Source organism: Mus musculus, chromosome 4 (genome assembly GCF_000001635.26).
Source record: "Mus musculus strain C57BL/6J chromosome 4, GRCm38.p6 C57BL/6J".
Lineage (NCBI taxonomy): Eukaryota > Metazoa > Chordata > Mammalia > Rodentia > Muridae > Mus > Mus musculus.
In genome coordinates, this window is record NC_000070.6 from 19466506 (window position 1) to 19481566 (window position 15061).

General features: G+C 39.0%; 1 protein-coding gene across 1 annotated transcript in view; it reads left to right on the top strand.

Moving 5' to 3' along the window:
- Window positions 1-15061, top strand: part of Cngb3 (cyclic nucleotide gated channel beta 3) — a 229774-nt gene that overhangs the window by 185656 nt on the left and 29057 nt on the right. The window lies entirely within an intron of this gene.

Sequence of the window (15061 nt, forward strand, 5' to 3'; positions counted from 1 at the left end):
CTTTGTAGACCAGGCTGGCCTCGAACTCAGAAATCCACCTGCCTCTGCCTCCCAAGTGCTGGGATTAAAGGCGTGCGCCACCACTGCCCGACCCAGACTATGTAATTTATGAAAGATAAAGGTTTATTTACTTTATATTTGATTTTTATGAAATAACCTCTTTGGTGTTAAACCATCCCATTCATGAAGGCAGAGACCCTAGGATCTTCTATAGGTTCCAGCTACAAAAACCACAAACCTGTGAACATGTTTTCTTTTTTATTCAATTTATATCCCAATTGCTGCCCCCCCAAGTCCCCCCTCTTAAAGTTCCTCCCTCCAGGCCCTCTCCCCTTCTCCTCTGAGATAGTGGAGGCCTCCCCTGAGTATCCCATCACCCTGGCACATCAAGTATCTGCAGGGTTAGGCCCTGCTCCACTGAGCCAGACAAAACAGCTGCATTAGGTGAGCAGATTCCGCAGACAGGCAACAGCTTTAGGTATAGCCCCTACTCCAGTTGTTCCGGATCCACATAAAGATCAAGCTGCAAATCTGCTACATATGTGCGGGGGTGGGAGTGGGGTTAGAACCAAACTGCATATGCTCTTCGTTGGTGGTTCAAGAACCCAAGGGTCCAGGTTAGGTGACTCCGTTGGTTTTCCTATGGAGTTCCTATCTTCTTCAGGGCCTACAATCCTTCCCCTAATCTTCCATGAGAGTCCAATCCAATGTTGGGATGTGGATCTCTGCAAATGTATGACTCAGCTGCTGGGGGGAACCTAGCTGAGCGGGAGCCTATCAGAGGACGGCCATGCATATCAGAGTATCATTACTAGTGTCAGAGATTGGTCCATAGGATGGGTCTCTCATTGAGCCAGTTATTAGTTGGCCATTTACTCAGTCTCAGTTCTATCACCATCCCTGCGTTTCTTGTAGGCAGGATAAATTTTGGGTGAAGAGTTTTGTGGGTGGGTTTGTTTCCCTATCTCCTACTGGGGTGACTGCCTAGCTACAGGAGGTGGCTAAACTCTTCAAGTTCCATATCCCCGTTGCAGTGAGTCTCAGCTAAGGCCTCTCTGATTGATTCTTGGAAACCTCCCCTACCCTCGATCTCCACCATGATGTTAACATGACCCCTACTCCTTCTATCCCTGCCAGCTGCGGATTTCCATTCATTCTCATAGCCATATGGCCATTTCCCCTGTCTCTCCACACTTCTGATCCTGAACCAATGCCTATTCCATTCCCTTTCCCCTCTCCCATCCAGTTCTTTCTCCATCTGCATCCTACCTCTATTTTACTCCCCATTCTAAGTGAGATTCAAGCATCCTCACTTGGACCTTCTTGTTTAGCCTCTTTGGGTCTGTGGAGTGGAGTGTAGATATCATGTATTTTATAGCTAATATCTACATATGAGTACATACCATGCATTTTTTTAGGAGTTTAGGTTACCTCACTCAGGATGATATCCTAAAGTTCCATCCATGTGCGTGCAAAATTCATAACGTCTTTGTTTTTATTGGCTGAATAATACTCGACTGGATAGATATACCATATTTTCTTTCTTATCTGTTCTTCAACTGAGGGGCATCTAGGTGGTTTCCAGTTTTGAATATAGTTGAGCAAGTGTCTCTGTGGTATAGTGGGGCATCTTTTGGGTATATGCCCAGGAATGGTATAGATGGATCTTGAGGTGGAATTATTCCCAGTTTTATGAGAAAATGCTAAATTGATTTCCAAAGTGGTTGTACAAGTTGGCACTCCCACCAGGAATGGAGGAGTGTTCCCCTTGCTCCACATCCTCACCAAAATATGCTGTCTTTTGAGGTTTATTTTTTTCTTAACCATTCTGATGGGTGTAAGATGAAATCTCACAGTGGTTTTGATGTGAATTTCCTTGATGACTAAGGTTATTGAATATTTCTCCTTTTTTCTAGTACTATAAACATTTTATTATATGGAATATTTAAGCCCAATTAAATACTTTAAAGTTTTTGTTTCAGGTGCCAATATCAAGATGATTTCTGGTCATAAGATACTCAATCTGAAACTAAATGTTATCTGTATTCATGTCAAATTAGAATATGTCACATTTTCCACAAAAGGTTGGTTACAGAATGTCCCTACATTACACAAAACATTATACAGGAACCACAATAGAATATGATCATTCTAGTTAAAGAGTGTTAGAGAGATGGCTAAGTGGTTAAGAGGACCTGTTGCTCTAACACAGGACTTGGGTTCAGTTCCCAGCACCCATGATTCACAGTCATCTGTAACTTTAGTTCTAGAATAAAGCACTCTTCATTCCTGGTGCCCATGAACATTTCTTTTATTGTTTCTTGAACACTTGAGATTCCTCTGTTGACAGTTCTCTGTTTACCTGGTACCCCACTTTTGTGTTATTTGGTCGTTTGGAGTCTCATTTTTTGAGTTCTTTATATACTTTGGATATTAGCCCTCTATTTGATGTAGGGTTAATGAATATTTTTTCCCAATCTATAGGTTGCCGTTCTGTCCTATAGACAAGGTTCTTTGCCTTAGAAGCTTTACAGTTTCATGATGTGCAATTAATCAATTGATCTTAGTGCCTGAGCCATAAGTGTTCTGTTCAGAAAAATTTCCCTTCTGCCAATATGTTCAAGGCTATTTCCCACTTTCTCTTCTATTAGATTCAGTATATCTGGTTTTACGTTGAGGTCCTTGATCCACTTAGACTTGAGTTTTGTGCAAAGTGATAAGTATGGATCAATTTGCAATCTTCTACATGCAGACTACCAGTTAGACTAGCACCATTTATTGAAGATGCTTTCTTTTTTCACTGTATAGTTTTGGCTTCTTTGTTAAAGATAAACTGTTAATAGGTGTGTAGGTTTATTTCTGGTTCTTTGATTCTATTCTATTGTTTGACTTGTCTGTCTCTGTACCAATATCACTATTGCTCTGTAGTACAGGTCGTGGTCAGGGATGGTGATTCCTCCAGAAGTTCTTTTATTGTTGAGAATTGTTTTCACTATCCTGGATCTTTTAGGGTTTTTTTCCATATGAGATTGAGAATTTCTCTTTCGAGGTCTATAAAAAATTGTGTTGGAATTTTGATGCTTTTGGTAAGATGGCCATTTTCACTATGTTAATTCTACCTATGCATGAGCATGGGAGATCTTTCCATCTTTTGATTTCTTCCTCAGTTTCCTTCTGTAGAGACTTAAAGTTCTTGTCATATAGGTCTTTCACTTGTTCTGGTAGAGATACACTAAGATATTTTATATTATTTGTGGCTACAGAAAAGGGTGTTGTTTCCCTAATTTTTTTCTCTGCCCATTTTTCATTTGTATAAAGGATTTTTATACTGATTTTTCTGAGTTAATTTTCTATTTAGCCACTTTGCTAAAAGTGTTTATCAGCTGTAGGAGTTCTCTGGTATGAATTTTGGGGTAGCTTATAATACTATCATGTCATTCACAAGTCATGGTGCTTTCACTTCTTTCCGATTTGTATTCCCTTCGTTTCCTTTTGTTGTCTTATTACTCCAGCTGGAACTTCAAGTACTATATTGAATAGATCAGAGTGGGCAGCCTTGTCTTGTCCCTGATTTTCATGGAATTGTTTTAAGTTTCTCTCAATTTAATTTGATGTTGGCTATTGGCTTGCTATATATTGCTTTTATTTTGCTTAGGTATACATCTTGTACCCTGATCTCTCTACGACTTTTAACATGAAGAGTTGTTGGATTTTGTCAAAGGCTTTTTCAACATCTAATGAGGCAATCATGTGATTTTTTTCCTTTCAGTTTGTTTATATGGTGGATGACATTGATGTATTTTTATATATTGAACCATCCCTACATCTCTGGAATGAAACCTACTTGTTCATGGTGAATGATGTGTTTGATGTTATTTTTGGATTCAGTTTGGGAGTATTTTATTGAGTATTTTTGCATCAATGCTCATAAGAGAACTTGGTCTGAAATTCTTTCTTTGTTTAGTATTTGTGTGATTTAGATATCAGCATGACTATGGCTTCATAGAATGCCTTTGGCAGTGTTCTTTCTATTTCTATTTTGTGTAATAGTTTGAAGCATATTAGTATTAGCTCTTCTGTGATGGTCTGGTAGAATTCTGCATTAAAAGCATCTGACCCCAGGCTTTTTATTTTATTTTATTTTTTTGACTATTAATGAATGTTTCTATTTCCTTGGGGGTTGTACTGATGGTTAAATAGTTTACCTGATCTTGATTTAACTATGGTAAGTGGTTTCTGCCTAGAAAACCATTCATTTCATTTAGATATTCCAATTTTGTAGAATACAGGCTTTTGACCTAGTGATTCTTTGAATTTCACCAAGGTCTGTTGTGATGTCTTCCTTTTCATTTCTAATTTTGCTTATTTGGATACTATCTCTCTGTCTCTTAGTTAGTTTGACTAGGGGTTTGCCTGTCATGTTGATTTTGTCAAACTAGCTCTTGATTTCTTTAATTCTTTGTATTGTTTTCTTTGTTCCTAACTGATTGATTTCAGCCCTAACTTTGATTATTTCCTGCCTTATATTACTCTTCTGTGTGTTTGCTTCCTTTTTTTCTCTCTATGGCTTTTGGGTGTACTTTTAAATTGCTTATATGAGAAATTTCTAATTTCTTTATGGAGGCACTTAGTGCTATGAGTCCTCTTAGCACTGCTTTCATTATGTTCTTTAAATTTAAATATGTTTTTTGGATAGCCCCCACTCCTGTTGCTCAGAACTGACATGAAGACCATGCTGCACATCTGCTATATATGTACAGAAAGACCCAGGTCCTGCCCGTTTATGTTCTTTGGTTGGTGGTTCAGACTCTCAGAGCCCCAAGAGTCCAGGTTAGTTGACTTTGTTGGTCTTCCTGCAGAGTTCCTATCCTCCCTGGGGCCTGAAATCTTTCCTTCTAATTTTCTATGAAAGTCCCCAAGCTCCATCCATTTTTTGCCTATGGGTTTCTGTTTCTGTCTGAGTGAGCTCCTGTATCTACATGTGATATGTTCTTCTAACTGGGCTGCCTTGTCTAGCATCAGTTGGAGAAGAAGTACCTAAGGTGGAGGGGGGATATCCAAGGGGCTCCTGCTCAGAGGAGGAGAGGAGGGGAGATGTGGGAAGGATTGTGGCAGATTGTGACTGCAAGGGGTACAGTGAGCTGGATGCAAAGTGAATAAGTCAAAAAATAAAATTAAAAGAAAAATAGGTATGTTGTGCCTTCATTTTCATTAAATTCTAGAAAGTCTTTACTTTTTTTTTCCCTGACGCAGAGATAATTGAGTCGAAAGTTGTTCAGTTTCTATGAGAGTGTAGCCTTCTGGTATTTCTCTTGTTGCAGTCCAGCTTTAATTCACGGTGGTCTGATAAGATATAAGGCATTATTTCAATTTTCTTGTATCTATTGAGATTTGTTTGTGACCAACTATATGGTCAATTTTGGAGAAGGATTCATGAGATGCTCAGAAAAAGGTATATACTTTTATGTTTGGGTGAAATATTCTATAGATGCCTGTTAGGTAAATTTCATTCAAAATGTCTGTTAGTTTCATTATTTCTTTCTTTAGTGTTTGTCTGCATGACCTGTCAATTGATGAGAGTGAGTTGTTAAAGTCTCCCACTATTAATGTGTGAGGTTTGGTGTGTGATTCAAGCTTTAGTAATGTTTCTTACACAAGTATGGGTGCCATTGTGTTTCGGTCATAGATGTTCAGAATTGAGATATCATCTTGGTAGATGTTTTCCTCTGATGAGTATGAAGTGTCCTTCCCTATCTCTTTTGATTAATTTTAGTCAAAAGTTAATTTTATTAGATATTAGAATGACTATTCCAGCTTTCTTCTTAGGTCCATTTGTTTGCAGAACTCTTTTCCAGCCCTTTACTCTGAGATAATGTCTATCTTTATTTCTGAAGTGTGTTTCTTGTGTGCAGCAGAATGATGAATCTTGTTTTTGCATCCTATGTCTTTTTATTGGGAAATTTATTCCATTGGTGTTGAGAGATACTAATGATCAGTGATTGTTACTTCCTGTTATTTTTTGGTTTTGGTTTTTTTATTCCCTTTCCTAGTTTCCCCCCCTGAATCCTCCTATCCTATACCCCTTCCCCTTGCTTCTACGAAGGTGGTTCCCCACCCACAAACTCCTACCTCCCTGCCCTGGCATACCCTACACTGGGGCATCAAGCCTTCACAAAACCAAGGACCTCTCCTCCCATTGATGCCTACATATGCACCTGAAGCCATGATTCCCTCTATGTGTACTCTTTGGCTGGGGATATAGTCCCTGGGAGCTGGGGTGGGGGGGTGCGTCTGGTTGATAAATATTGTTGTTCTTCCTATAGGGTTGCAAACTCCTTCAGCTTTTTCAGTTCTTTCTCTAACTCCTCCATTGGGGACCCTGTGCTCAGCCCAATGGTTGGCTGCAAGCATTTGCCTCTGTATTTATCAGGCTCTAGCAGAGCCTCTCAGGAGACAACTGGACACATGCTCTACTATTTTAATAGCAGCCTTATTTATAATAGCCAGATGCTGGAAAGAACCCAGATGTCCTTTAATAGAGGAATGGATACAGAAAATGTGGCACATTTACTTCCTGTTATTTTTATGTTGGTGGTGTTAGTGTGTGCTTCCCTTGTTTTTGCTGGTATTACTTGTTTCCTGTTCTTTCCTTTTCCTTTTTTTTTCTTTTATCAGATTTCAAATAGTATTTTTTTATTATTATTGATAATTTGTCTCACTGTGCTTGAAATTAGCATTTTCTTTTTTTCTATTTTTTTATTAGATATTTTCTTTATATACATTTCAAATGCTATCCTGAAAGTTCCCTATACCCTCCCTCCGCCCTGCTCCCCTACCCACCCACTCCTGCTTCTTGACTCTGGCATTCCCTTGTAATGGGGCATATAAAGTTTGCAATACCAAGTGATGCAATACCAAGTCTTCCCAGTGATGGCCAACTAGGCCATCTTCTGCTACATATGCAGCTAGAGACACGAGCTCCGGGGTACTGGTTAGTTCATATTGTTGTTCCACCTATAGGGTTGCAGATCCCTTCAGCTCCTTGGGTGCTTTCTCTAGCTTCTCCATTGGGGGCCCTGTGTTCCATCTTATAGATGACTGTGAGCATCTACTTCTGTATTTGCCAGACACTGGCACAGCCTCATATGAGACAGCTATAACAGGGTCCCTTCAGCAAAATCTTTCTGGCATATGCAATAGTGTCTGGGTTTGGTGGCTGATTATGGGATGGATCTGTGGGTGGCGTATTCTCTGGATAGTCCATCCTTTCGTGTTAGCTCCAGACTTTGTCTCTGTAACTCCTTTCATGGGTATTTTGTTCCCTATTCTAAGGAGGAATGAAGTATTTACCCATTGGTCTTCCCTCTTCTTGATTTTCTTGTGGTTTGCAAATTGTATCTTGGGTGTTCTATGTTTCTGGGCTAATATCCACTTATCAGTTAGTGCCTATTTACTGACTTATTTTGTGATTGGGTTACCTCAATAAGGATGATATCCTCCAGATACATCCATTTGTCCAAGAATTTCATAAATTCATTGTTTTTAATAGCCGAGTAGTGCTCCATTATGTAAATGTACCACATTTTCTGTATCCATTTTTCTGTTGAGGGACATCTGGGTTCTTTCCAGCTTCTGGCTATTATAAATAAGACTGCTATGAACATAGTGGAGCCTGTGTTCTTATTACCAGTTAGAACTTCTTCTGGGGATATGCCCAGGAGAGGTATTGCTGGATCTTCCGGTAGTATTATGTCCAATTTTCTGAGGAACCTCCAGACTGACTTCCAGAGTAGTTGTACAAGCTTGCAATCCCACCAGCAGTGGAGAAGTATTCCTCTTTCTCCACATCCTTGCCAGCATCTGCTGTCACCTGAATTTTTGATCTTAGCCATTCTGACTGGTGTGAGGTGGAATCTCAAGGTTGTTTTGATTTGCATTTCCCTGATGATTAAGGATGTTGAACATTTTTTCAGGTGCTTCTCAGCCATTCCATATTCCTCATTTAAGAATTCTTTGTTTAGCTCTGAACCCCATTTTTAATGGGGTTATTTGAATTTCTGTAGTCCAGTTTCTTGAGCTCTTTGTATATATTGGATATTAGTCTCCTATCAGATTTAGGATTGGTAAAAATTCTTTCCCACTCTGTTGGTGACCTTTTTGTCTTATTGACAGTGTCTTTTGCCTTACAAAAGCTTTGCAATTTTATGAGATCCCATTTGTCAATTCTTGATCTTACAGCACATGTCATTGCTATTCTGTTTAGCAATTTTTCCCCTGTGCCCATATCTTTGAGGCTTTTACCCACTTTCTCGTCTATTAATTTCAGTGTCTTTGATCTTATGTGGAGGTCTTTGATCCACTTAGACTTGAGCTTTGTACAAGGAGATAAGAATTGATCAATTTGCATTCTTCTACATGATAACCACCAGTTGTGCCAGTACCATTTTTTGAAAATGCTGTCTTTTTTCCACTGGATGGTTTTAGCTCCCTTGTCAAAGATCAAGTGACCATAGGTGTGTGGGTTCATTTCTGGGTCTTTAATTCTATTCAATTGGTCTACTTGGCTGTCACTGTACCAGTATCATGCAGCTTTTTTTTAATCACAATTGCTATGTAGTACAGCTTAATGTCAGGCATGGTGATTCCACCAGAGGTTATTTTATAGTTGAGAATAGTTTTTCCTATCCTAGGTTTTTTATTTTTACAGGTGAATTTTCAAATTGTCCTTCCTATCTCAATGAAGAATTGAGTTGGGATTTTGATGGGGATTGCATTGAATCTGTAGATTGCTTTCAGCAGGATAGCCATTTTTACTATATTAAGCCTGCCAATCCATGAGCATGGGAGATCTTTCCATCCTGTGAGATCTTCTTTAATTTCTTTCTTCAGAGACTTGAAGTTCTTATCATACAGATCTTTTACTTCCTTAGTTAGAGTCACACCAAGGTATTTTATATTATTTGTGACTATTGTGAATGGTGTTGTTTCCCTAATTTCTTTCTCAGTCCGTTTATTATTTGGGTAGAGAAAGGCCATTGATTTATTTGAGATAATTTTATATCTAGCTACTGCACTTAAGCTGTTTATCAAGTTTAGGAGTTCTCTGGTGGAATTTGCTCTAGCTAGAACTTCAAGTACTATATTGAATAGGTAGGGAGAAAGTGGGCAGCTTTGTCTAGTACCTGATTTTAGTGCGATTCTCTCCATTTAGTTTAATGTTGGCTACTGGTTTGCTGTAGATGGCTTTTATTATGTTTAGGTATGAGCCTTGAATTCCTGATCTTTCCAAAACTTTTATCATGAAGGGGTGTTGAATTTTGTCAAATGCTTTCTCAGCTTCTAACAAGATGATCATGTGGTTTTTGTCTTTGAGTTTGTTTATATAGTGGATTACATTGATGGATTTCCATATATTAAACCATCCCTGCATCCCTAGGATGAAGCCTACTTGTTCATGATGGATGATCCTTTTGATGTGTTCTTGGATTTGGTTGTGATGATTTTATTATTTTTGCGTCGATATTCATAAGGGAAAGTGGTCTGAAGTTCTCTTTCTTTATTGGATCTTTTTGTGGCTTTGGTATCAGAGTAATTTTGGCTTCATAGAATAAATTGGGTAGAGTACCTTCTGTTTCTATTTTGTACGATCATTGGAGGAAAGTTAGAATTAGGTCTTCTTTGAAGATCAGATAGAACTATGCACTAAACCTATCTGGTCCTGGGGTTTGTTTTTTTTTCTTTTCTTTTTTTTTTTTGGTTGGGAGACTATTAATGAGAGCTTCTATTTCTTTAGGGGAGATGGGACTGTTAAGATTGATAATCTGATCCTGATTTAACTTTGGTACCTGTTATCTGTCTAGGAAGTTGTCCATTTCATCCAGGTTTTCTAGTTTTGTTGAGTATAGCCTTTTGCGGTAGGATCTGATGATGTTTTGGACTTCTTCAGGTTCTGTTGTTGTGTCTCCTTTTTCATTTCTGATTTTGTTAGTTAGATTCTGTCCCTGTGCCTTCTAGTTAGTCTGGCTAAGGGTTTATCTATCTTGTTGATTTTCTCAGAGAACCAGCTCCTGATTTGGTTCATACTTTGAACGGTTCATTTTGTTTCCACTTGGTTTATTTCAGCCCTGAGTTTAATTATTTCCTACTGTGTACTCCTCTTGGGTGAATTTGCTTCCTTTAGTTCTAGAGCTTCTAGGTGTGCTGTCAGACTGCTAGTGTATGCTCTCTCTAGTTTCTTTCTGGAGGCACTCAGGGCTCTGAGTTTTCCTTTTAAGACTGTCTTCATTGTGTCCCATAAGTTTGTGTATGTTGTGACTTCATTTTCATTAAACTCTAAAAAGTCTTTAATTTCTGTCTTTAGTTCATCCTTCACCAAGGAATCATTGAGTAGAGTGTTGTTCAGTTTCCACATGAATGTTGGCTTTCTATTAGTTATGTTGTTATTGAAGATCATCTTTAGTCTGTGGTGATCAGATAAGATACATAGGATAATTTAAATATTTTTGTATCTGTTGAGGCCTGTTTTGTGACCCATTGTATGGTCAGTTTTGGAGGAGGTACCATGTGGTGCTGAGAAGAAGGTATATCCTTTTGTTTTAGGATAAAATGTTCTGTAGATATCTATTAAATCCATTTGTTTCATAACTTCTGTTAGTGTCCATGTGTCTCTGTTTAGGTTCTGTTTCCAGGATCTGTCCATTGGTGAGAGTGGGGTGTTGAAGTCTCCCACTATTATTGTGTGAGCTGCAATGTGTGCTTTGAGCTTTACTAAAGTTTCTTTAATGAATGTGGCTGCCCTTGTATTTGGAGCATAAATATTCAGAATTGAGAGTTCATCTTAGTTGATTTTAACTTTGATGAGTATGAAGTGCCCCTCCTTGTCTTTTTGATAACTTTGGGTTGGAAGTCAATTTTATTCGATATTAGAATGGCTACTCCAACTTGTTTCTTCAGACCATTTGCTTGGAAAATTGTTTTCCAGCCATTTACTCTGAGGTAGTGTCTGTCCTTTTCCCTGAGGTGGGTTTCCTGTAAGCAACAAAATATTGGGTCCTGTTTGTGTATCCCGTCTATTAGTCTTTGTCTTTTTATTGGGGAATTGAGTCCATTGATGTTAAGAGAAATTAAAGAAAAGTAACTGTTGCTTCCTGTTATTTTTGTTGTTAAAGTTGGGATTCTGTCCTTGCAGCTGTTTTCTTTTAGGTTTGTTGAAGGATTACTTTCTTGCTTTTTTTAGGGTGTAGTTTCCGTCCTTGAGTTGGTGTTTTCCCTTTATTATCCTTTGAAGGGCTGGATTCGTGGAAAGATATTGTGTGAATTTGGTTTTATCATGGAATACTTTGATTTCTCCATTTATGGTAGTTGAGAGTTTTGCTGGGTATAGTAGCCTGGTCTGGCATTTGTGTTCTCTTAGTGTCTGTATAACATCTGTCCAGGATCTTCTGGCTTTCATAGTCTCTGGTGAGAAGTCTGGTGTAATTCTGATAGGCCTACCTTTATATGTTACTTGACCTTTTTCCCTTACTGCTTTTAATATTCTATCTTTATTTAGTGCATTTGTTGTTCTGATAATTATGTGTCTGGAGGAATTTTTTTCTGTTCCAGTCTATTTGGAGTTCTGTAGGCTTCTTGTATGTTCATGGGCATCTCTTTCTATAGGTTTGGGGAGTTTTCTTATATATATATATTTTGAAGATATTTGCTGGCCCTTTAAGTTGAAAATCTTCATTCTCATCTACTCCTATTACCCGAGGTTTGGTCTTCTCATTGTGTCCTGGATTTCCTGGATGTTTTGAGTTAGGATCTTTTTGCATTTTGTATTTTCTTTAATTGTTGTACTGATGTTCTCTATGGAATCTTCTGCACCTGATATTCTCTCTTTCATCTCTTGTATTCTGTTGCTGATGCTCGCATCTACGGTTCCAGATTTCTTTCCTAGGGTTTCTATCTCCAGCGTTGCCTCACTTTGGGTTTTCTTTATTGTGTTTACTTCCCTTTTTAGGTCTAGTATGGTTTTGTTCATTTCCATCACCTGTTTGGATGTGTTTTCCTGTTTTTCTTTCAGGACTTCTAACTCTTTAGCAGTGTTCTCCTGTATTTCTTTAAGTGAGTTATTAAAATCCTTCTTGATGTCCTCTTCCAGCATCATGAGATATGATTTTAAATCCAAGTCTTGCTTTTTGGGTGTGTTGGAGTATCCAGGACTGGCTGAGGTGGGAGTGCTGAGTTCTGATGATGGTGAGTGGTCTTGGTTTCTGTTAGTAAGATTCTTACATTTGCCTTTTGCCATCTGGTAATGTCTATAGTTGTTATAGTTGTCTCTAGATGGAGCTTGTTCCTCTTGTGATTCTGTTAGTCTCTGTCGGCAGACTTGGGAGTCTAGCTCTCTCCTGAGTCTCAGTGGTCAGAGTACTCTCTGCAGGCAAGCTCTCCTCTTGCAGGGAAGGTGCACAGATATCTGACATTCAGACCTGCCTCCTGGCTGAAGATGAAGGCCCGAAACAGGGCCTGTCCCAGAAGCTGTTTAGCTTCTGTAGTCCTCACTCTCACCTGACAGATTAGTCTCTGAGGGATCCGGGAAACAAGATGCTCTGGCAAAGCCCTCCAGGGCAGATACTTTTCCTCTTACAGAGAAGGTGCCTGGGTGTTTGGAGCCAAAATGGTGTCTGTCGCAGAAGCTGTGTCACTCTGCCTGTCCCAGAAGCTGTGTAGTTTCTGTAGTCCGCACTCTCACCTGTGCAGACTAGACTCTGAGGGATCCGGGACCCAAGATGACTCCCCCAGTTGCTCTGGCATGTCTGGAGCTGGAAAGGGGGTCTGTCCCAGAAGCTGTATTGCTTCTTTAGTCTGCACTCTCACCTGTGCAGACTAGTCTCTGAGGGATCCAGGACCCAAGATGGCTCTCCAAGGTCTCCTGTGCTTTCTTGTTTGCAGTTTTCCTTCTTGTATTTTCTGCAGGGCTGGATAGATATTGTTTAAATTTGAATTTGTCATATTCCTCTGGTTTTTATTGATTGCCTCCTTTAGAGGGCCTTAGCCATCTGGATAGCTTTAGTCCCTGGATGTTTCTCTTGTAGTAGATATTGAAACGGGGTCTAACCTCAATGATCCTGATGTGGCAGGCCTCTGATGGGTATCCTTGGGCTGTATGGTTCAGGTCTGATGATGGTAGCCTGAAAGGTAATGGGAGAATTGGGGTCCAGGGGAGAGAGCAGGTGGCTCAGGGCTGCTAGGTGTGCCCCAGAGGACTCAGTGGGTAGGGACAATGGTTATGGGAAGGAAACCTAACCTATTTGCTTTTAGACTAGCAGGTCTGATGAAGGTGAGTAGAAATGTGGCAGGATAGTGGAGGGAAGATTAAATTCTTAACAATTGAAATTTGGGGTAGATATTTAAACCACACCAATAGCTCAGAAAATTATTAAAACCCTATTTATTTTGACTGTTACCCAAATAATGCCCAGTGTTATGCAAACTTGCCTATTTAGAATTTAACATCCTGTTCTGAAGAAGTGGCTTAGTAGTTAAGAATGTTTGTTGTGTAATCATGAGGACTGGAGTTCAGATTTCAGCATCCATGTCATTATCTCCAGCCCTAAGTGGAGGTGAATACAAGTAGACTTCTTGGGCTTACTGACTTCCAGAAGAACAGAGAAAAGTCTAAGCACCAGGTTCAGGAAGAGATCTTGCTTCAAAGGAATACATGGAGGGCTAAGATACTCAAACCCTTTTCTAGCCTACACACACACACATACACACTTAAATAAATAAATAAGTGAACAGGCAAGCAAGCAAACAAATAAATAAATTGTAGGATTTAACAACCTACCTTGTCTTAAAATATCAGTGACATTCTTGTATGACATGTTTTTAGTGGGTAGAGATTGGAATTATTTAACATTATTTAATATAACACTATATTTATAACTTAGTATTTATTATATAGCAAAGAATACAAATAGGGATCTTGTCAAAAATATACACATTAAAGACTAAAGAAATCAGGTACAGTCCTACATCTTAAGGATTATATGGATACATTTTAGTTAACCACAAAGATAAGAACAAAATATCTCTACAAGTTCATCTGTAACTTCAGTCCAGTATGGGTTTCAGGTTGGTTTGGTTGGGGAGAGGGAGCTGGGAGAGTAGAAAAAGAGACATATATGTGTGGCATACATTTATGTGTGTATGCATGATGCTGGATGTGGTTTATGTTTGCTGGTGAGCCTGCATGTATGTATACATGTGTGGACACCAAAGGTTGACATCAAGGCTTTTCTTACACTATTCTCCATTCATTTACTGAAACAAAATCTCTTGGTGAACTTGGAACTAAGAACTCAGCTTCCCTAGTTAGCCGGTTGCCCAGGGAACGTCCTATCTCTAGTCGCCGAATGGACTGATTATAACCAAGCCTTCGTGCTTGTCTGGCTTGTATGTGAATGTTAGAGATCTGAACTTCAGTCTTTATGCTTTACAAAGAGCACTTTATTCACTTGAGTCAGCTTCGCAGACTGTAGAATTCTGTAGAATTCTTAAATAGGATAAGGCATATAACTACATGATCAGTTGTAGCCCAAATGCTAATGTAAGCAGTAAGTACATATAAAAAAATCAATGTATTTACATTATATATTTAAATTAGCTATCTATGTTCTTGTGAACTGCCCCACTTTATTCTATTCACATTTGGGTGTCCACACTGCCTAAGGTGTACAATTAGCATCATTGATTGGTAGCTATGTGAACTTTCCAAGAGGTAAATTGTTAGCTGTTACTCTGACCATGAGACTCATCAAATACAGACAGGAATTTAATGAGAATAACTACACTAGCATGGTGTTACAATATAGTATAAGTACTTCAAAGTCTCCCATTTCCTGGATCATACCTCAGCAACAGGGGCATAAGACAGGTTTGACTTTAACGGCTGATACTCCAGCTCTCTTGCTACACAAAGCAGCTTCTTTAGACCAGAGCAGTAGAAACCAGAGTCAGAAAACTAAGCCACCCATGTGAGCAATTGCTTTCTCTGCCATAGCCACTCCTGAAATAATAC